The sequence below is a fragment of the Octopus sinensis genome, linkage group LG1 (genome assembly GCF_006345805.1).
Source record: "Octopus sinensis linkage group LG1, ASM634580v1, whole genome shotgun sequence".
Lineage (NCBI taxonomy): Eukaryota > Metazoa > Mollusca > Cephalopoda > Octopoda > Octopodidae > Octopus > Octopus sinensis.
In genome coordinates this window covers 137,363,593-137,376,710 of record NC_042997.1, presented here as the reverse complement: position 1 = coordinate 137,376,710, position 13,118 = coordinate 137,363,593, and positions in this window count along the sequence as shown.

Below are 13,118 nucleotides of genomic sequence, written 5' to 3'. Positions count from 1 at the left end.
AAATGAAAGACAATATATGAAGCTCATGTATGAACAGCAATACTACAAGGTATTGAAACATAGACTGTGAATGCAGAGGTCATGCGTAAAATAGAAAGACATGGAAGCTAGTGTGCTCCATTGGATGTGCAATTTGTGTTCCCATACAACAAAATGCAAATGTATTGAGAAAAAAATTGGGCATAAGAGGCATCAACCAGTATTTGCTAAGGGTTGAATAATATTTTGATTCTCAACAAAATGCTAAATCTTGATACATCTTTTGCAATATGAAAAAAAGTAAAGGAAGATTTCTAAGATGGATTATATCCATGACTAATACAAGCATCTGTATTGAGGAAAATCAATATTGAGAAAGTTAGTTTCATAAAAGAATTAAATGTGTTTTCTAATCCTAGAAATAATATTTACATTTTAGTATCGTTAGACACAGTTCAGGTTATCATATCTCCATGACAAGATATATCAGAAGTCTTATCGATAACGGATGATTGTTGTTGTTGTTGTTGTTGTTGCTGCTGCTGCTGGTGTTTTTGTTGTTGTTATTGTTGCAGGTCAGCTCTAATTAAACAGATTTTTGATCAAAAAACATTCTAGATAAGACAAGCCCTCTTCAGTAACTACATTGCTCAATAAATCCTTTATTTAAGACATTTGGGGAAAATTTTGATAATATTTCTAACAAGTCAAAGGCCTACTGATGTAAGTAGTGAGAAGCAACAAGTTGGATTTAAAGAATTCAAAGAAATAAATATTTGTTTAACAATCTTCACAACAATGCAAGGCAATATACTTGCCACTCCTGTATCTCAAGCCAAATGCTTTATACATCTATTTTCTCTACAACACCATCTTTCCAGAATGCCCTCCATCTCTCTCAAGTTGTCTATCCCTCAAAGCAAGGTTACTCTTATTTTTTGTCTTCCTTAGAAATTATAGGCTAACTCAAGTGTCAGCTGTCACTTGACAAATAATGTTGGGAATATATCTTTGCTATAGATGATGTTATATCTGTAATTAATGTTATATCTGGTGGTGAGCTGGCAGAAACGCTAGCATGCTGGGTGAAATGTTTAGCGATATTTTGTCCATCTTTACATTCTGAGTTAAAATTCCATCAAGGTCGACTTTGCCTTTCATCCTTTTGGGGTTGATAAATTAAATACCAGTTGTGTACTGGGGTTGATCTTGTGCCTAGAGTAGAAAAGGATTAGTTAATTTATAAACAATATTGTTGTTGTCAATAGCATATATTTATTACAAATACACAAATGAGAAATCTGCTTTAATTTTATTCTGATTTAATAAATACTTTTATTTTGGAAATTAGTATTCACTTGTATTATTTTGCATATGCACCATATAATTTGAAAAAAGCAACATTATAATTATTATACCTATGTAACTTTGCCTGATATTACCCACAGTGGCAAAAGTATATTCTCTAGGGTGTTACTCATCATATTAAACATTGAAATAAACTTCCAAACACTACTACAGGCCATCCAAATATAAGGAATGAAGCTGTTTAATCAAACTTTAGGCTCCATAAAATTACTGATAACTATTTCATCAACAAGCAAACAAGAGAACCAAAATCAATAAGGCAGTTGGAGACCTGAGCCAATGAGAGATGACAAACCATTGAGATTGCCTCTGGTTAGTTGCTAGACCAGCAAGTAATTATTACAAAATCTCCCTCAAATCATACACCTATCATCTTAGAAGACAAGAACGTATTGGGTAATGTGATTCTGAGAGCATTGTCTGAGAAGATGGAGTTGTCATGGCTAGAATAATTTGCTCATAAATCTGCACAGTCAGAGATAACCTGGAGTTAAACAACAATTCCCTCCCCAAAGAGTGAAACATCATGTTAATTTTGGATGATGTCAATATTTGAACACTAAATCATATCACAATGTTTATCCAATCTATTTCCCTTAATTCTATCCAAAATATTCACTAAATATGAACTGTTAACAATACAAAAAAATATTAAAACTATAATAAATATTTTCACATCACCCTTCCTTCTTCTTTCCGAAATAGCATTATGAAACTATGACCCGTCCTTAATCATGGAGTCTACTTTGGACAAGTATCATTAATAGTTTTCAAGTAGCAGATGTGTAAATGAATCCAACTTAAGTGCTGTTAGTAGATATATTCAAATTTAACTATAACAACATCTAACAAAAACATGACAATATGACTAAACTGGAAAATATTTGTAAATTTATTGCTGTTATGGAATAATAGCAATTATCATCACTCAGGGTATGAATTGGATTGGTTGATGCCTATTATTGTTGTCTATGCAATGAAGAAACTACATTTGAACAATAGTTATTTCTCTGACAGATGAAACTGTAATTTCTGTTAGTTTAGAAGGGGAATGTGACCATTTTCCATGTCAGACACTTACTGATGAAGAAATAAACGTTCAAGCATAAATTAGAATTGAACATTCAGAGTTGCCATATTAAATTATCATCCAGCAGGTTGTGTCCTAGCATTTAATAGATTATAGTAGACAGCTTTAACTTACTGGCAGGATTTAGCATTAAAATATGCTAGCCAACAAAATCTACTAGAATTAATAGCTAAATTTTCATCAGATCAAGCCTTAGTGTCTTAAAAGAAGGAAGAACACACTGGACAATCTAATTCCTGATATGCAAAAAGATAGGATAGTCTCAGCTGGAATGTTTGGTTATTGGTTAGTCTGGGGCTATGCAATAATTATGAAAATACAGAGACTATTGGATAAAATGTTGAAAATATATGCAATGGTGAAACAGAAGTTCTAACACTCATACTGGGATATAGGGCAAGGACTTTTTGTGAAATTTTTATCGTTACAGTTATTTGAATACATAACAATTATAGCTTATATATTATTAATACAAATTTATGCCGATTTACCCTTATATCATCCACTCAGTGCTTACTGAGTAAGTATTTGATTTGGATTTATATATAAATAACAATAGACTCACTGAGCAAGTTCTCTGTATACTTATTCATGGTTATATTTGTTGTGTATGACAACTATCAAGAGTGTTGCTAGCAACTGTGAACCTGATTTAACCAATCCATTGTCAAGATTTACTGTTAAAATAGCATTTATGAATAATTCTTTCTACTATAGGCACAAGGCCTGAAATAGCAGGTGGGGGATAGTCGATTACATCATCCCCAGTATTTAGCTGGTACTTAATTTATCGATCCCGAAAGGATGAAAGGCAAAGTCGACCTTAGCAGAATTTGAACTCAGAAGATAGCAGCAGATGAAATACTAGTGTGCTAAATAGCCTAGTGTGCTAAATAGCCTAGTGTGCTAAATAGCCTAGTGTGCTAACAATTCAGCATTTATGAATAATGACAGCAACTGGAAGCTTGAAAGAAATTTTATTCCCAATGAAGATTTGGAACAGAAATGTAGAACCCATTAGTTTCAAATATCTGTTTTATATAGGCAAAATAAAACAGTTTTTGTAACATGCATATTATTCCCAAAAGTAATTGTAATGTAAAGGAAATGATATAACATCAAATAAGGATTGAAATTATGTTCTAGTTTCTGATGACTGAAAATTTCTTTTTCATGCTACAGTACTTGTCACATGCTTTAACCCTTTAGTGTTCAGATTATTCAATCAAACATAATGCTTATTGATTCCCATTGATTTGAATTAATCATGCATTATCTCATATCTTCAAGATCTTGATGGTGTAATTACTTAATGTAGAATAACATTGTAGGGTAGGTGTGAGAGGCTGGATCTGGTCAGTTTGAACATAAAACAGATTAGCTATTTTGGCCGGATATGGCCGGTTTAAATACTAAAGGGTTAAATATATTAATTCATCAACAGTAAAATCAAAAATTTTAAACTGCTGTATTTTAGTTACTAAACATTTCTTTCATTAGATATAAACTTGAATGAGTTAAAGGAGTGACAGTTCTTAAATTGTATCAGGTTTGTACATGTTAGTTAAGACTATGAACTATGTCTCCATATAGAGATTGATTTTATAATTATTTATATCAATGAGTTTAGGAGTGAATGATGTCACAGTTTGTTGAATATGGTATAAAACTTGTGGCAAGTTATAACCTGAAACGTATTGATACAAAGCAAGACCAAATCATCAATACGTTAAATCTCACTAAGCGGCTCCTTTGGCAAATGTTTTTTTTTTTTTTAACCACAGCCTTGGGTAAACTCAAGCCTTATGAGTCAAATTTGACAGAAACTATGAGGAAGGTCACTAGAATGCCTGCACCTATAGTTTTAAAAATCTGCCATCTAACATATAGTATCTTATTGAGTCTTCTTGAAAATTACACTAAGAGCATAAGTATCTAGAAAATTCTCGGTCATTTTCACTATAAATTCAACCTCTTATATTATAATGCAATAAATAGATAGGTCCATTTACTGAAATCAATGGCAAGTACATAATGATTCTTGGTTGAATAACAGATAAAATACAAGTTAAGAAAGAATTTGATAGTTACTATTAATCAGCCCTGATCAACCAGACATATAATCAAAGTCATTCTCACCTTGTCCATCCCGTCTTTTTGTCAGACTAATTTTTCTAATGGGTTCTTTCTACAGTGCCAGTGGGATTGCAGTTACATGAACCTTGAGTTTCTGTCTACTGGCTGATCTCCATGTGCACAACACTTAACACATCATAGTTATCCTAGTTAAATAGGTACTATTCAGTGATACAACTAAGAACTGTACCATGATGCATTAACCCTTTCGTTACTGTATTTCTGTTGAGATGCTCTATGTTCCTTTCAGTTAATTTAAAATATAACTAAGAATTTAGTAAAATAACTTAATTATCATTCAGCTAGTGTTAGGAACATAAATTGTGACTAAGGTTTGCTGGAAGGTTTTAATTCAAAACTTATGAAAACAAGACATTTGTACTACAGAGTTAGAGCCGGTTTCAGCCGGATTGGTAATGAAAGGGTTAAACATATACTATAACTGGTCCATGTAAATAACTGCCATATTGTAGTACAGATAAATAGGTACTATACTCTGAAACAGTTTAATAGGTACCATACTGTAGTGCAATTTAATAAACACCATACTGTTGTATAATTTAATAGGTACCCTTCTATAGTACAGCTTAACAGGTACTACACTGTGGTATAGTTGAACAGGAACCATACTGTGGTATTGCTGAATAGGTGCCATACTGTAGTACAATTTAATAGGTCCATTCAGTGGTATAACTAAATAGGTACCATACTGTGGTACTCGTACAGCTAATGAGTAATGTTCTGTTATACAGCTAAATAGGTACTCTACTGTAGTAAAGTTTTATAGTTACCATACTATGGTACAGTTAAATAGATCAAATACTAAAGTATAGATCATCACTAATTGCTGCAATACAACTAAATAATTGATTATTGTTGTGCTAACGTGTAGTGTTGACTTCAAGTTTTCCCATAAGTGTTGCTTGTTCTATATACACTATATGATAATGAAGTCTTCAAGGATGACATATGTTCCAATACATGATGGACTTCACTATCACAAAACAAAGATCAAATGTTCACATTTGTAAAAAGATGAATACACAATCTTAAATTGCAAATTACTTATCAAATTAATTGATTCTTGCTTACAATAATTCATCTTGTAATATTTGTGTTAGTAAAAAGGTAAAGACTCCCTTTGGTCATGAATGACCGGAGATTTGCACCTGGAAAGTTAACTTCCAAGACACAAGTCCAGACAAGATTGTTTATGGAAAACCAACAGTCATCCATGCATATCAGCCTTCCCTTTCCATGCCACCGATGTTACCCAAGAGAAAAGCAAAAGCCAATACAGCCTCGCACCAGTGACGTTGCAACACATTTCTACAGCTGAATGAACTGGAGCAATGTGAAATAAAGTGTCTTGCTCAAGGACACAACACACGGTCCAGTTCAGGAATCAAACTAGCTTGTGATTGTGAGTCCAATGCTCTAACCACCGAGCCATGTGCCTTGTGAAATATTATATAGCTCATTGAAATATTGGTTTCAAATTTGGCACAAGGCTAGTAATTTGGGGCAAAAAGGTAAGTCAATTACATTGGCCCCAGTGATTAACTGGTACTTATTTTATCAACCCCAAAAGGATGTAAGGCAAAGTCGACCTCAGTGGAATTTGAACTCAGAACATAAAGACGGATGAAATGCACTAAGCATTTTGCCTGGTGGGCTAACAATTCTCGCCAGCTCACCACCTTCAGCTCATTGAAATATTGAAAGATACTCCACTTGATGCTGTTGTTAAGCCCAAGGTCAGCTTTGATCAAACACTTCTAACCATAAGTATCAGGGCTATGCTTTCTTTCAGACTCATCCTTCCTTTTTTTATTATCTATAAGGCAGTAGGGAGGGATATAAGGGAGATTTGGTTGATATCTTTTGTAGGATGAGCAACATACATAGAGATTCACTCACTGGCTCAGACTACAACCTGTGACACCTAGGGAAATCATGTAAGATTCTTTTGAATTGTGAGTTACAGTGAAATGCTATGAAATTCAGGAAAATGAAGCAAAATTCTATTGAATGTGATAAATCATATGGATTATTGCAACTATTATAAAATTCGTTGATGAAGTAGGAAAAGTTTTAAATGCCTGACTAATGTTAAACACTAAATGTAATATATAATAAGGCAATAGGTTAGTTGACTTGTGTGTGCTACTGATAACATGTAACCCTATACAAACTATTGCATAGCCATGTTACTGGCAACTTAACTGACAATAATGACATAGCTAGTGATGTAAGCAATGGAGACATCAGTTTTGGGTCTGTTATATAAACCTGTATAGGAGGTAGTGGGGGTATGAATGAACCTCAAGGGTTCCCTTAAGTGAAACACACTCTAGCTATCATTGATGTCAATCCTACCAAGTTTACTTGATGAAGAGGCTGATTCTTGTACATCATGTGGGATAAAAAATAAACTTATCGAAGGGGAGTTAATGCCCTTCTGCTATTGTCTATATATGCATGTTAAAGATGTATGCAAAGATTGATTTTCTGAAGATTGCACAGTGGAAACCCAACCTCTGGTGGTTGAGTTTCAATGGGCATAAAAGTGATATCTTGCAACATTGCAGTGTAGTGAGATATATAGGTCATATCGTTACCCACTGCATCCCTGATATACATCCAGTCATTCTAACAGCTTTACCACTGGTTCAGGAAGTCAGAATTGAGAGAGTGAGGTTGGTCGTTTGACACAGACTTCTCTCACTATAATCAAAGTTCAGTGCAAGTCAAGATTTAAACTTCTTCAAACCACAAACAGATGGTAGACATTTTGTTGCAATGGTCAGAGTATCATGTACATCTGAGCCAATGAAATACAGTCACGTCAGTGGGTTTTATTCTACTGAAGTTGTAATATAGATGGAGCAAGTCACAAATATCTGGTCACTTTCACAGCTGCATCCTCTATTGTTGTAGTGTATTAAAGGGGGAGTCTTAGTCATCTTTGAAAGTGAAGGACAAACAACATGTAATAACGTCAAGTATGTGATAACAAAATGCAATCAAATATCACCTGAAATACTTAGATGCCATGAAATACTCGAGAAAAGTAATGGTATGATGGGAAATAGTTTAAGAGGCTATAATATGCTATGAAATATAATCTGTAGCAATGTAACAATGATATTAAATCTGGGAAAATGGTATGACACTTAATATCCTTTGAAACTGTGTAAGTAAAACTCTAATGTGAGGGGAAAAAAAAGGTGTGAATCTGTAACTCTATGAAATTCAATAAAGCTACACTTAAAACAATTTAATTTAGTTTTTAAATGCTTTGTTCATATGTCTGTTGGTGATGAATGTAGTTGTGGCAACAAAAGTGTTGCTGCTGTTGTTATTGTTTTCTTTTACCCCCAGGTCAACTTTGGTCAAGTAGAAGTATCTTTTCCCCAAACAGTGCAAGTTTAGTATGTAGAAAATAGCCATATACAGAAAGTTAGAGAAGAGTATAGGATGATATTATCTGCGCAGAAATAAGTATTGTTAGAGGTGACGGCAAGAGTACAAAAGATTATATATACCACTGGTAGCACTTCAGCACAGTCACAGCTTCAAGGCTGAAACGTAAAAGAATAACTGAAGTTTGGGGACATGCAGAGCTGGTATAATATGGATCAGACAAAGTTGTATCAGTGCTCACTTCAATTTTGTAGTCTGACTAGAAATATCTAATCCAGGAGATGAGACACAGATGGAGTCCATAGGGAGGCAACTTAGCTGGAAGATTTTCATATCAGACATGATAGAAATTTTTACTGGTGCCAAGTGCACTGATTGCTTTCAATAAACTTTTTAAGGGTGAAAGGCTACTGGAAGATGATAGAGTGTAGCAAATCCCTATAGACCTGGCTCTACAAAAGCCATACAGTTGTTGGAAAAATTGATTGTTAATGACTATTTATATCATCTTTGAGATGCTGAGCAAGAAAACAATAAGCAGGGTTAAAGGGGTTGCCTTTGTAGTGGATGGGACATGCTGGAGCATGTTTCTGAAAATTACAATAAATCCCAGTAAAGAGGGGGAAAGATTGGAGAGTTTAGCAAGAATAGGCTCAACTTCTGGAATGTACTATTTGAGAATAATTGAAGGGATATTGAGAGAATCAGTAACCTTGTTGGTTGGAACCAACAAGAGCTGTTTTTGCGATTGACAAGCCTGTGTTTGCAGTGAGGTGACTGGTAGAGTGGAAAAAGTTTTGAAGAGTTTTATTGAATGTGTGCAGTGTAAAATTGGAGACAAAAGCAGGCAGTAAATGTAGTGGTTTTTGTTTTGTTTTTTCCTGTAGAAGAACAACTTGTGCGGCCAATTTGGTTAAGGAAAGGCAAATAGGGAGAGTCCCCAAAGCTGTTAGAGATCTTCTTTATGAAGGACCAACTGCAGTTTGGTAGGTGAGACAGCTTTTAGGTAGTGCAATACATGAAAGCACTATTTTGGATAGTAGTTTTTCATGAGTAAAAGAGACCCTTTTGCTATACTCAGCCTATACTGTCCAATGTATTCTTTATCTAAGATATGATTTGAGGGAGATTTGGCAAGTATTTCTTGCAGTTTTATTGACTCATAGAGGCTCACATGCTAGCAGTTGTTGTTGTTTAACCTTAGATCAAACTTGATCAAGTTGCCCAATGTTCAAAGTCTCTCCAGCCATGACCACCACATTTTTTTTCAATTTCAGTGTACTTTTGACTGCATTGCCAATGTATCTTTTTTTTAATACAATACACTATAGTCTGAAGGAGATTTGACTGATATTTCTGGCAGGTCAAATGAGCATGTAAAAGCTCCTTTTTGGGCTCATATACAAATTTGATGAAATGGTTCATGTTTTCATAACCTAGCATTAAAAAAAAATCAACGATCTAGCATCTAAGACTTACTGGTACAAGGTGAATTCAAAGACCTAGTTGCTATTTATACACCAATGCTTAATAATAATAGATTTCTTATCCACAACTACTAGGGTTTCCTCCATTTTTACTATTGATCAGCTTATTTGTAGTCTGTGCTGTATAGTAGAGATAAGCTTCCGGAAAGCCAACAAAGTCTGTGACCCAGTTTTCATACTTAGTTATAACCATTCTTTTTCATTTATAACACATACAAAATAAAGGTCAATGTCATTTACCCTTCCCTATAAATTTAAGACCTTATGCTAGCCAAAGAAATCAAGTGTTGTCCCATACTAAAACCTGCGTTCATATAAGAACTATTTTCTAAAGAGAAAGAATGTAGTATGTGTTAGAAGTCAGAATATGATCAGTAATTTTTTATCAATCCTCCAAAGGATGAAAATCAGACCCAGATGGATTTGAACTCAGAACTGAGAAAACCAGAACTTAATCACAGTTTATTTTGTTCCACATTCACTATCAACGTAATCTCTATTATTTATGATTGACTTAACACAGGTTTATAGGTGAAGGAAATGAGTTATAAAATTAGGTATTTTGAAATATCTGAAACAAAATATTTTAATACTTATAACTTTTCCAATGATATTAGTTGACTATATGGAGTTTATATTGATATAATAAACTCACCCAGTGTAAAGGGAAGGTACTTTCAGTTCAGTAGTCTTACTTGCTAGACATTGTATACCAACAGGGAAATAAATTATAGATTTATTGAATACTCATTGCCATAGTTGCATTATTATTTAACTAACATGCTTATGAAAAATACTAATTCTCTGAAAGATAGTAAATTCTGTAGCTTACAATAAAATACATATGGAAATTAAAAAATACTTTTATTGAAACGTACAGAGACATACTTGTTTAAATTATATCGGTATTTTAAACATCAAGTTTGCGACATATTTTTATGTCACAAACATAAGAAAACAAAATATTGTTATGGCTGAATGAAATACATTTTGATTTACCCATTTAAAAAGTAATACTGTTTTTGCAGTAAATTTGTTCAGGTAATATTTGTGTTATAAATTTTTTTTCTTTTTTTCCATGTGACATAACTTCCACAGTCATCACTTGTAATTGAGGATGATTTGGTATCTCCTCATTACCATACTTTTGCTAATGGTTTCAGGTACCACCCATGTTGATGCAAGCAAACACAGTTACCTTCTTGGTTTGCTTACTACTGACCCAGTGAAGTAACCAGAATGTGAAAGCTCAAAGGAGTGAGAGAGAGAGAGAGAGAGAGAGAGAGAGAGAGAGAGAATTGTGCCAGCAGCTGGACTGGTACTTTATTTATTGACCTTAAAAGGGTGAAAGGTAAAGTTGACCTTGGCAGGATTTGAACTCAGAGCACAGAGAACCAAACAAATACCACACTACATTCTATCCATTACTTCAATGGCTCTAGAATTACTTTTCTTTTTCTCAAAGCCTCATAGTTATACTTACTTCTGCTTCCTATGGAGTATTGCCATCAATGACTTTTCTCCACTCTTCTCAACTTTGGGCTGTCTTTTCTGCTTCTTTCCAATTGGATCCCTGCTTTTTGAAGTTTGCAACTTTTTTTCAGATTTTGCTGTACTGTGTCATACATTTCCTTAAAGGAAACCCTTCTACAAGATCTTGTTTATTTTGAACTATCATCGATGCTTTTGTAACTTTGCTTTTTACTAGGTAGGGATGTTGGCCCTATGCAAACCCATTTTTACTTCAGGGAAGAGATAGTCCATATTATTCTGGCCTCTATCCTTTGACTTGTCCAGCATGGGAAGCCACACCAGGAGCTTACACTCAGTTGGTATGACTCTCATGGACACTAATTCTTTTGACTTTGGGCCAAATATTTTCATACATTTTCAATAAGTTTTAAACAAATGTTTTGGTTGTCCCTATCAAAATCATGATAATATACAACAGGCAAGTGCTGTGGCTCTGTTAGGCAGTCTGTAAGATGAATAATCCAGTCCAGAAAGATATGGGAGTAGAAGGAAATTTGGTGATGATGAACAGCAGCAAAAACTGCAGTATTTTGGCCCCATTATTAGAGCTCAGAACCTCAGTAACCACATCTTTCAGGGTTGGATGGACAGAAAACAGACTTGTGAGTGATAAAGACAAAGATGGAGCAATAACATCAAGAACTGAAATGGGAGGCTGTGGTGAAATGTACTGCTACCACAGTAAGACCACAGTGAGTAGGGAGGGGTGGGTATGTCTGAGTCCTCCCCAACCCTGTCACTAGGGTTGGGCATACTCATTCATTCACCAAACTCATATATATGTTTTGAAGGTACTTCAATTCTCTTCTTTTTGGTGGGGAATAATCTAGAAAATAAACAAAAAATTCTTTTGAATCATTAAATCATTAGATCTTGTTAATTACTATACCTAACTATTATTAACTGTTTTTCCTGATTACTTACTGTAAAACTACTACTAGCTTTAGTTTGGCTAGCTAATTACTATTTAACTTGCTAGTCATATTAACTATTTCCGGCAAATGAAAGACATGTCTGAAAGTTGGTCAACCAGTCTTAGTTGAAAACTTAATGATAGAAAAAAAAAGTATGTCAGAAGAAATTAGATATTTCTTCCCCAGTGCTCATGTTATTTCTTTAACAGGTAAGTAGGATATGCTTTCAATAGAATTGTAAATATTTGCTTAATTTTTGTAAGTTAATGTGTAATATATGTGTCATAAATTAAGATTTTATTTTTATTTCAACTAGGCAAAAGACCAATTTTATAGGGAAATGGATACTGAATCCATTATTAAACTCATCTACTGATACTTGTTATTGAACTACAGCTATACCAGAGCACCATCTCTGAGAAATAGTTTATTAAATTGTAGCAGTGAGTTGAAACTAAATTGCTGGATACATGGTCAGACATCATGAGCAAACCACCATAGTTTCCTGTGATTGGACTATTAATTGACCAATCAGCATGAGGTGATGGCATGGCAGGATTTTATCAAACATTCTGGGATTTGGCTTCCAATTTCCTATAAAAACCATTTGACATGCAGTTTAGAAGGCAGATGACCTGCACAGACAGCCTCGGACAAGTGACCAAGGACCTCCATTGCCACAAAGATAGCACAGCTGATTTCAGATATATTGGGCCAACTGCATATAACTGTACCAATAGCTTTCTGTACTCTTTAAGTTATATTTCTCAAGCAGCCAAGAAACATATTTTCATTCACCAATTGTACAGCAAATAGTCATTCACCATGGTACAACAAATAGTCAACAGTCATTACAACATGGTCTCCAATACTTATTTCTTCAACATCAGAAGGACAAAAGACAAAATGAACCTGGATATGATTTAAACCTTTATTTTAATCATTTTAATGTCTACTTTTCCATACTTGCATGGGTCATGTGGAGTTTAATGAAGCAGATATTCTAAAGCTGATGCCCTTCCATCTCCAACCCACATCTGTTTCCAAGTAAGGTAATATTTCCCCATCAACTTCAGTACTTTACTGGTACTTTATTTTATTGATCCTAGTAAGATGAAAGGCTAAGTTGGCCTCAGTGAGTTTTTGAATTTAGACTACAGAGATCTAGAACAAAATTCATAATCC